Consider the following 11,210-nt stretch of genomic DNA (forward strand, 5'->3'; position numbering starts at 1 on the left):
CCCAGCCCCGCCTGCCCGGGATTCCCCCCACTGCCGCCCCGCCCCGGCACACCCCCACCCCCGGCACACCCCCACCCCCCGCACCCTCCAAAGGGACGACTGCCGCTCCCCCCGCTTTGTCCAGTAGTGAAGAGAGAGCGCTAGGAGAGAGAAAACCTACCCATGGGCGCGGCACGTGTGGGCAAGGTCCAGCAGCCTGAGGGGGGGTAGGTCAGAGGGCCACCCTGCCAGGGAGTACGTGCTGGTGTGTCCCGGAGCTGCCTCCTCCTCTGCCTTGCTTGTTTGCGTTGTTTAAACAGTAGGCAGGTTTGCCAGGGGTGGGAGAGGGACCTTGTCAAACCCGGCGGTGTGTGGGTGAGGATGCTGTTGCGTGTGCAGGTGTTGACTGAAGCCACAGGGTCCGTAGGAAACGATAGGGTGCATGTCACTTACTGGCAGCAGAGATAGGTGCGAATGAGATGTTTGCTTTTCCCGTGTGTGTGGTTCAACTCGTTTCACCCACTGAGACACCTTCTTGTCTGTCTTGCCAGTACAGGCAAGGGGAAAGGCCAGGTAATCACTACAGTTGGCTACACAAGTCACTTGGTCCGGTTACTTCTCACCGCTTTTCTGTGTTGCAAACAGCCCAAAGACCAGAGTGGCTGTCAGGATTCACACAAGAGCAGACATGACACAGAGATTAAAGCAGAAAGTAGCACCCCAAATGAAAGTTTATCTTTTTGCAGCCAGTGAGTGACCAGCCAAGCTGCATTTCAGTCCTCCCCTTCCAACTGAAATTATCCAGTTCTGTGTTTCATGATCTCATCTAGTTACTTTACAGTGTCCCAAGCAGTGGCATTTCCCCCAGAGACAGCCTAGATAGCTCTGAATACAGAAGATGCTTTAAAAACAATTTCACTTGTTGCTTTTATTGCTTGTCATGCCTCTCCTCCTGTCTTTCCAGTTCATCCCAGCAGGAGGGGAAGGCTCTCTTGGTGCCACACACCCGCAAGGGAGCTCACCTGGGAAGAGTGGCTACCTGGCTTGGCAGCAGGTATGGGACAGAGTTCACACAAGCCACACATCAAGCACCAATGACTTCCTCCTCCCGGGCTGCAGCCGCTGCTTTGTGTTTGCACCACTCTCCCAGTGCTGGCCACTGGGCCTTTAACCACAGCCTGCCTGGGGGCAAGCTACACATGTAAGGTGCCTCTAACCAGGTGGAAGAAAGGTTTAGGTGTGTGAGAGCAGCAGGAGGCAGATGGGGAAAGTCTCTTTTGGCATCAATAACTTCCAGTCATAAGTTTTCCTCCCATGCTCAGGATCCATTTCTATCTCTCCAGTTGTGTCCCTGGCACTGCCAGCCCATGAGACTACAGCTGCTAAGAGAAATAAGCTTCTTCCCCATCTCACCAGCTCTGTTCAGGGCATATATATTCATTTCACTCCCTCTTGTACCCTGGCAGTGGCTGTATCCCAGCTCCCTGTGCATCCACAGCCGACATTCCTGACTCCCACACAGAATTTCTGCTCTTTCAGCTTTCTGTACCCAGCTGCTACTAGGTTAACCATCCAATATCTTCCAAAATGTCTTTGCCCTTTTCTCTAGTAACATACTAGGTCTTACTATAGAGGTGGCTCCATCATGACTCCTTATAGACATTTGTATGGATAAAATCAGGTATTGAGAGAAATCCACCTTGCTCAAATCAGCACAAAAATGTAGTGATGTACTTTCCACCTTTCTGTGAACTAGTTGCTGCTTGGTTTTGCAGCAAGTGGCAGTCACTCCTTGATTATCTTGTGATGTCCTGTTCCAGTTGAGGTATAGGTGTGGAGCCTGCTTCCAGGGCTAGCACAGGTCCACAAGCAGTTCAGCCAAAGCACAGAGCCTGAGCTAATAAATCCTTGACCAGCTTTGCAGGAAGGCAACTCTGAGATCCACCACTTGTGACTCTACAGTGCAGTCCACTGCAAGCTGTCTACACTGCCTGGCTACCAAGCAGCCCCTGGAGGTGGCCCTTATTCTGCTGATGCGAGCTTAGGTGGAGCTAGTGACCTTGCAGCTTCCCTAAAGCAAGCCTCAAACTTACTTAGAATCATAGAATCTGTCAGGGTTGGAAGGGACCACAAGGATCATCTAGTTCCAACACCCCTGCCATGGGCAGGGACACCCCACACTAGATCAGGCTGCCCAGAGCCTCATCCAGCCTGGGCTTAAACACCTCCAGGGATGGGGCCTCAACCACCTCCCTGGACAACCCATTCCAGGGCTTCACCACTCTCACGGTGAAGAACTTCTTCCTCACATCCAGCCTGAATCTCCCCACCTCCAGCTTCATTCCATTCCCCCTAGTCCTATCACTACCTGAGATCCTGAGAAGTCCCTCCCCAGCCTTCTTGTAGGCCCCCTTCAGATACTGGAAGGCCACAATTAGGTCACCTCGGAGCCTTCTCTTCTCCAGACTGAACAGCCCCAACTCTTTCAGTCTGTGCTCACAGGAGAGGTGCTCCAGCCCTCTGATCATCCTCAAGCTAGCTAGTAGTCTCCCAGGACTGTGTTCAGTGGTTTGCTGTAGCTGACCTGTGGAGACAAAAACCTCCCTACTAAAATCAGCTATACCAACCAGGCATCCAGGTCCAGCCACTCACTAATACTCAGCTCAGGCACCACCTCCTTGCTGTTTCTCTTCTGGCTGGGTGTGCTTCTATTAACCCTCAGGATAATTTGACTGGAAGGTCTGAAAGATGAACTTGACCACTCTGTCCTGTTCCTTGCCTTCTGTCACTCATTCAGCAAGGCTTGGGCTCTGTTTCCTGCTGCCTGCCTAACAGAGAGCTTTTCTGCCTGGCCATGATGGTTTCAGACTTTCATTACTTTCAGAGGCTTTAAACAGAATTGTACATGTACATACACATCATATATATATAAAAATACATATAATGTATTGGCAGGTACTGGTGGAGTCCAATCTTGATGTTCTGACCTGCTTTTGAGGCTTTTAAAACTGAAATTCTAATTCTGGGCCTTCTTCATGTCTCTTCAAGATGTGTCACTTAAAATGGTTTAAATTGCAGGAGAAAATCTGTTCCCACTAGAGGTCAGTGCCAGCACATGACACTCGATGACAGCCAGCGCCATTCAACTTCTCTGGCAAGAAACAGTTCAGAAAAGGCCCTCACAACACACTATGCTGCCTGGAGCAGAAGGGCAGAGCCTGAGAATGGGGAGGACTCCTCCTGACTCTGGTCCTGGGTACTGATACTGTCCTGTCTTCAGATACTGCCCCCCAATTTCCTAAGTGAAAGCCAGCTCTCTGAACCCAACTTCTTGAACTCAAGCTCTGCCCATATCAGTTGCAGCCTGGGCCTGGCACCAAGCATCTTTTCCACTGTTCTTCAGGCTGTTAATTGGGTTATATAAGTAAGGTGGAGCTGAGAGAGACAAAGGGAGTTGATGCCCAACCTGTGCCCAGTCTGAGGAAAAATAGTGGTACTTTAATTCCCATCCCTCTGCCATGTTTAAGCAACGTAGCTTACCTGAAATTGCTAAAAGCAATTATTGCCATAGTAATTCATACAGACAATGTGGTTTATGCTCCATTTCCCCCATGGAGACTGTCCATTGCACAGCTTTGGTCCCACATAAGCATTGTGCTGCCCTGTTACCTGGGGTTGCAGCCCTTTCCTCCAATCCTCAGCATCAGAAATGCTGAGCCCATCAGAAATGTGACAAATCTCCATGGGAGGAATCTCCCACTATATTGTCCATACCAGAGGTGTCTCTGGGCACCCTGGGCAGCAACCTCTGCCTGGGGATCCAGTTCTAGCTTAGGGACCTCAGCCCAGGAGTCACCCATGCTCTTGGCAGGGAGTAGGGGCTCTGGCAGAGTGAGGAATCATAGAATCAGTAAGGTTGGAAAAGATCTCAAAGATCATCAAGTCCAACCTGTCACCCAGCACCTCATGACTACCAAGTGCCACGTCCAGTCCCTCTTTGAACACTTCTGGGGACAGTGACTCCACCACCTCCCAGGGCAGCCCATTCCAATGGCTAACAACTCTCTCTGTGAAGTACTTTCTCCTCACCTCGAGCCTAAACGTCCCCTGGCACAGCTTGAGACTGTGTCCTCTTGTTCTGGTGTGAATGCTGCAGGAAAGCCAACGGGCTCTCTTCTCCAACTGCAGTCTCATGTATCTGACAGCAAATCAGCTCTGTAGTGCACCAAACTGGGTCACTTCACTTTCTGGGCTAACAGAGCGAAGCAGGAGCATGTCTTTTAAAGACTCATTGCCCAGAAGACAGGCCGAGCTTTTCCAAGGGCTCAGCGCGATGAAGGTCTCTCTCCGGTACCCATTCTCCGGGGTAGTCTGCCCGGGAAACGCTGCTGCCCTCTTGTGGCGAGCCGTGCTGAAACCACGGGGGCACTGCCTCTCTCCAGGGGGGCTGCTCCTGGCACCCGCTCGCTTTTGCAGTCAAGGATTATTCCCAGTCAGAGTTTTCCTCCACGCAGTCCACGCTGGATACCTCTCATCCTTCTCCTGGATAGGGGACCCGTCGCGCCACCACGGGAACACCACCTGGAGCAGATTAGGTCTGTCTACATATGGTAGGCTGCTGGCAAGTTGCCCTGCTAACACCCTCCTTGTGAAAGACACACGGTTCCCACTGCTGCCCAGAGTCCCACGGTGAAGAGGGCACTCTCTAGCTCTTTCTGCTGCTTGCTTTGTGTATGTGTGTGTGTGATGTGTAAGAGGTTTGACTTGGAGGAATAATTCTTTGAATTTATTCACACCTAACTCACCCCACTCTTGTCCACGGTATTCACTTCCAAGCAGAATGTGATGACTGGTATAATGACACATCAAAAATCCCTCAGCTTACAAAGCAAATAAACAAAGCCCTCAGAGATTGTAACAAATTTTAATTCCAAATTAGATCCTCCTTGTGTAACTCCTGTCAGCTGGCTGGCTGCAGCAACAATACTCTCTGTTTACATCTGAGCAAATACATGGCTGATAAGGCCTTGGTATGTATTTATTATGTGTGTGTGTGTGTGTGTGCAGCTGTGTGTGCTCAGAGCTCTCCCAGAGGAGGTGACAGGTGTGGTTATGAATGGAGAAAGGATGGCAGATGGTCTTAGTTAACTGGTGATAAACCCATGCTTAAATAGATGGTGAAACTCTGCCCTAGGTGAGAAATCTCATCACCTGCGGCTCCCTTAATAGCTAGCAGAGTGACAGACTCACTTCAGGTTCTGATAACCTCTGTCTGGCCACCTCACTTTAATGAAGAATGCTCCTCCCTCCCCACGGAACAGCTGTGGACAGCACCGTTCTGCCTCCGGGCTATCATTTATTGATGATTCTCTAAGTATAGTATATCCAGCAGGACTACCCAAGGCAGAATAAAAACCTCAACTCACCCAACCATCCATCAGCTGTCTTGCCAGAGAGCACAGGTTGGATGCTGCCAATGCTGTATCCTGGGCTTCAGCATCACCTTCTGGATCTGGTGGCCACTAGAAAGGAGGATGGAGTGACTTTCATTTTTAAATCACTTTCTTCTTCACCTCAGCCTGTCATTACAGCCCTGAAGCCCATTGCTAGCCCAGTCCTTGCCCCCTAACTGTGCTTCCAAGTGGCTACTCTGCTGGTCTCTAGCAAACTGCACAGTGCTGCCAGAGGCATTACTCGTGCAAGCGTGGCTCCGCTCTCAGGAGAGTTAAAACTCCCAGCTGCCAGACTGAATTAGAGCCTGTGTCGCTCCGTGCTTGCATCAGAGTGATTTGGGAACAGGCATGCTGGAGCCACACTCTGCATCAGAGTGATTTGGGAACAGGCATGTTGGAGCCACACTCTTGTAAGCAAGCAAGGAGCCCCGGATGGGTTAAGAGAGAGGAGTGGGCAGGGTCATTGGCCCAGGGCGATGAGGAAGCTGTTTGAAATAGTCAGGTGCTGAACAGGAGCACAGGGCACACAGAGGGCAGATGGCCAACCCTGGAATGGAGGAGCCCTGGTGCCACAAGTAAGTGATGAACAAATCCATGTTGCCCACGTAATGGGTGCCCCTGACATTCAGTATTCAGTATCACTAAGGTTGGAAGAGACCTCAAAGATCACCGAGTCCAACCTGTCACCACAGACCTCATGACTAGAGTAGGGAGGCCACTACTGCCCACTGTAGGCTTGAACTCACAAGCTTCCCATTAAGGGTCTTATGTGCTACCAACTGAGCCACACTACTGACATACTGAAAGTGGGACTGCAGCCGTTCCCCAGGATCACCAGCCCCAGCCAGTGTGATGGCCCCTAAGTAATGCAGTCATGTGGCAGGTTTTTAGCCCCTTCCCCAGAACCACCTCATCTTCCCCACCTGCCCAGGTCCATTGGGAGAGTTGGGTGCTTCAACAAACAAGGATGTATCAGCTCCAAATGCTCAGCATGGGGAATGCAAATTGCAACCAAAACCTCTTTTCTGCTTTTAGAGAGTGACTCCCAGGAATGCAATTAGGGATAGGCTAAATTCTCTGAGCCATTAGTTTCCATGGCTTATTCCTTTCTGGGGGATGATGGGCCAAAAATCTCAGACAGAACTAAATATTTGCCAGTGGGGGATTTGGCTCAGTTTCCAGGCACTTGGGGTGGTTGCTGGTTGCTACTGCTCCAGAGTTACTTTGAACAAGAGAGAAGAGAGAGAGCTCTCAGGACTGTCAAAGAGCAGCTGGGTGGCTCTGAATTGGCTTTTCATTTTTTGGGGGGGTGGGGGGGCGTGGTGTAGGGGGGGGATGTGAGGAAGGGCCCTGGGTATCCTGCCAGGCTGCTGCAGAAGAGAAAGCAATTTAACCTGAGCCAGAGGAGCCTCTAAAATTTAACCTGAGGAGCCTCTAAAATAGTAGTGGTGATGAAGGAATAGACTGTCATGGAGCAAGATGGAAAATAAGCAAACTGCACACAGGCACCTGGACAGGGAAGGCCAAAAGCATGTAGGAAAGAGTTTCCAGTGATAGCAATTCTCACCTGTGAAATATGCCCCAGAGCAGGAGCTACAGACCAACCTCCTTCAAGGGGTTTAAGACTTTTCACATTTGTGGACCACTGGCATCTTGTGCACAAAGATACATCTAGTGATGCTGAACAGAAACTTGTTCCCCAGTCACAAATTAGTGACCCCTGTGAGTTTCCTTCCCACAATAAAAAAGGGCACTCCTGCATCTCCCAGCAGACAAGAGGTCTGAGTGCAGCTGAGAGAAATGTAACTAATGGCACAGATCTCCTTGAGGACAATGATTGCAGAGGTAAATGACACCTGTGCAGTCAACATAGCTGACCAGAAATGTCAAAGGGGTGCTGCTGAACTGGAGCAAGAAGCACGTTCCTTCACCCACGCTCGCCTTGCTGCATTATTAGGGAGTAATTTAATTGGAGCAACACATTCTGGAAGGCTCAGGCAGCCAGCAGAAAATATCCTTGAAATTTCTAAATATAATAGGCATTAGTTTCTGAGCTCAGAGAATCCTGCATCCAGCACAAGGGGATTCTCTGCTACAGATCCTTTTAAGAGAGGAAAAGTAGCAGGCTGATAGAAACTAATTACTGCATTGAGAGACTAAAATTTTATCACACTTGGCCTATTGGACAAAAAACAGCTAAACCAAATGTTATGTGCAGGAGGTTACAGAAATTGTCTTCAAAAGCCAGTTTCATATTTAGGCTAGGGTTACCAGCCCAAAGGAGAGGCATCTATGGTCAACTAGTTTAAAATGCAGTGACAAAATCTTTCCAGAAATGAGATATAAGTTTAATACATGGGGAAAACTAAAACCATACTTAACTAGAAGCTGAAAGGGTATTTTCTGTGACTGTCAGAGGCAGAAGTATCAGACCTTTTCTGGCTTGACACATTATGAATGGAGAATACCACTAATGTGAACTAGTGCTTTATATCTACTCAGAACAGAAACAAATGTCTCTTCAAGGTGGCACAGAAAGGGTATCTGAGGAATAAATCTATTGATATCCCAGTAGGAATGGAATGGAATGGAATAGAATAAAATAGAACAGAATAGAATGGAATAGAATCAATAAGGTTCTGAAATGCAGCCTTGCAAGCGGCTCAAGCCTGGTCTGACAGAGAAGGATGGGGAAACAAGCTGTCAGTGATGAACAGAACAGAATAGAATTAACCAGGTTGGAAAAGACCTTTGAGATCATCGTGTCCAACCTATCATCCAACACCATCTAATCAACTAAACCATGCAACCAAGCACCCCATCCAGTCTCTTCCTAAACACCTCCAGTGATGGTGACTCCACCACCTCCATGGGCAGCACATTCCCATGGCCAATCACTCTTCCTGTGAAGAATTTCTTCCTAACATTCAGCCTAAACCTCCCCTGGTGCAGCTTGAGACTGTGTCCTCTTGTTCTGGTGCTGGTTGCCTGGGAGAAGAGACCAAGCCCCACCTGGCTACAACCTCCCTTCAGGTAGTTGTAGAGAGCAAGAAGGTCTCCCCTGAGCCTCCTCTTCTCCAGGCTAAACAACCCCAGCTCCCTCAGCCTCTCCTCACAGGGCTTGTGCTCCAAACCCCTCCACAGCTTTGTTGCCCTTCCCTGGACACCTTCCAGCAACTCAACATCTCTCCTAAACTGAGGGGCCCAGAACTGGACACAGGACTCAAGGTGTGGCCTAACCAGTGCTGAGTACAGGGGCACAATGACCTCCCTACTGCTGGCCACACCGTTCCTGATACAGGCCAGGATGCCATTGGCCTTCTTGGCCAGCTGGGCACACTGCTGGCTCATGTTCAGCCTACTATCAACCAGTACCCCCAGGTCCTTTTCTGCCTGGCTGCTCTCCAGCCACCCTGACCCCAGCCTGTAGCACTGCATGGGGTTGTTGTGGCCAATGTGTAGAACCCCCTCTGCTTTAGTTGCCTTGTCTTCTCTAAAGCCTCCCTAATTCTAACCATTTTGTCATTTCCATACAGGAAATCTCCCACTCTCTAACATGATCTAACAGGAGGGCATCCCAAAACCTAGAGGAAAAACTGGGGGGAATTCTCTTATACTAAAGCAAAGATGCTTTGTTCTTTTGTCCTCAAGAGAAAGAGGGGTTGAGTGTTTAGGGGACTGGGTTATGATTAGGACTCTTGGGTTCTCCCTGCGATGGTGACAGAGAACACAGTTTTGAACACTGCCTTTCTTGCTTCAGGTTCCAAATGGTGTATGCATTGTGTAGCCTTGTTTTTCCCATTCTTGGAGGAGTCCTGTGCTCCTTGCAACGTGTTATCAGCCATGCCCTTGTGTTTCTATCCAAGGGCTGAAACCTGCCACGTGCCTGTTTCCCACAAAAGGAAAGGGAAAAAAGAAGGAAAAAAAAGGGCTGAGAACTTGTACAACTTCACAAATCATTCAAACATCTCATGCAAAATGAGATGCAAGATGACATGAGATGCAAGATACATCCAGATTTCCACATGTAGGCTTTGGGTTTGCTTCTTGTTTGGTTTTTTTTCCTTTCTTTCTTTCCCAGGGTGAAAGAGGACCTATAGGAGATACAGGCTTCCCTGGGCAAGAAGGGCCACAAGGAAAACCAGTAAGCAATTTTCTCCTGTTTATTACAAAAGGATGCATCCTAATCAATCTATCAGAGTTCCAACAGAAATGGGGTTCCATCCTGCTTCCCTTCAGCTAGGTGACAGCTGTAGAACAGTTAGAGCTACAGCACTCAGTATCGGTATCCTGGTATGAGGATGTTTTAGGAGGACACAGTCTCAAGCTGCACCAGGGGAAGTTTAGACTCGAGGTGAGGAGAAAGTTCTTCCCAGAGAGAGTTGTTAGCCATTGGAATGTGCTGCCCAGGGAGGTGGTAGGGTCACCATCTCTGGAGGTGTTCAAAAAAGGCTTGGATGTGGCCCTGGGAGCCATGGTTTAGTTGTCAGGTGTTAGGCATTAGGTAACAGGTTGGACTTGATGATCTCTGAGGTCTTTCCCAGTCTGGTTGATTCTATGATTCCATGATTGAGCTTCACCCATGATGTCTTTTTGAGTGCATGTACACTAGTCTCACTTGGTGCTGTGGTCTAGTAGTCATGAGGTCTTGGGTGACAGGTTGTACTTGATAATCTTCGAGGTAATTTCCAGCCTTGTTGATTCTATGATTCTATGTTACTGAGCAGGGCACAGGACTTCCTTGTGACACCTCAGCTCAGAAATGGCATAGATGGTGATACGCTTGGCACTATTTTCTCCAAGACACAGAAAACATACTGTCAGGACCAGCATCAAAGATGCCTATTAGAAACCCCCTATTTCTGGATCACCAGTAACTACTGAATCCACTGATAGAGAATAAACTACAGGGCTCTGTGTGAATGGCTCCATAGGAGTGGAGACAGCCTGCTTCCCAGGTTAGTCCTAGTAGATGGCCATTCCAAAATGGGCACAACAAAAGAAGCTGCTCCTTGAGTCTGTGAGTGAGCTCTGGAACTCCTTGCCACAGAACATACATAGCATCTACAGGTCCAAAGATAACACAAATTCAAAAGTGAATGGATAAAACCCCTGGAGAAAAAGCCACCACGGGCTATTTAATGCAAAGACATAAATTCGTATCACCATTCCCCTCCCCCTGCACCCTTCTACTTTGCTCTTTTTGGGCGACATTCCCATCTCTGAGAGAAAATCAGAGCTGTTCCTGGAGGGTGATCAGCCCACAGGTACCCTTTGATCCAGCTGAGGTCACTTCCTCCGGGAATCCCCAGCACTACAAAAAGCAGAAACGTGTATACATATGCAAATTATTTGCATCTGTCTGTTAGTGTCCAAGCAATAGCATAGTGTGCAGCTCTGGGCTTGTGCTCTGCCATGGTACAAGCACACCAGTGAGCTCTCCCTGCAGGCATGAGATTCATCACATGCGGATGGGTTTGAAACCCCAGAGAGCCAAGGTCTGTATGGAGGATTGGGCAGGGGGTGCCTGAGCAGTAGGCAGTGAAATTCAGAGCAGGCTGCTCCTGCTTGCTGCTGTTCCCATGGAAACGGGAAAGGCAGAGGAAACACATCCCCAGCCTCCTTTGAAGATGAGCTCTTTCAGCAGCACCCCCGGCTGCCACACCTATTCTCATTAGAAGCAGTGGCTGACAATTACCCTTGGATAGATCTCCTTGAGTGAGACCATGAGGCCTAAGGTCCATTCCTTCCCCATCCCTGGCAACAGGATGGGCAAGA

This window comes from Dryobates pubescens, chromosome 6 (genome assembly GCF_014839835.1).
Source record: "Dryobates pubescens isolate bDryPub1 chromosome 6, bDryPub1.pri, whole genome shotgun sequence".
NCBI lineage: Eukaryota > Metazoa > Chordata > Aves > Piciformes > Picidae > Dryobates > Dryobates pubescens.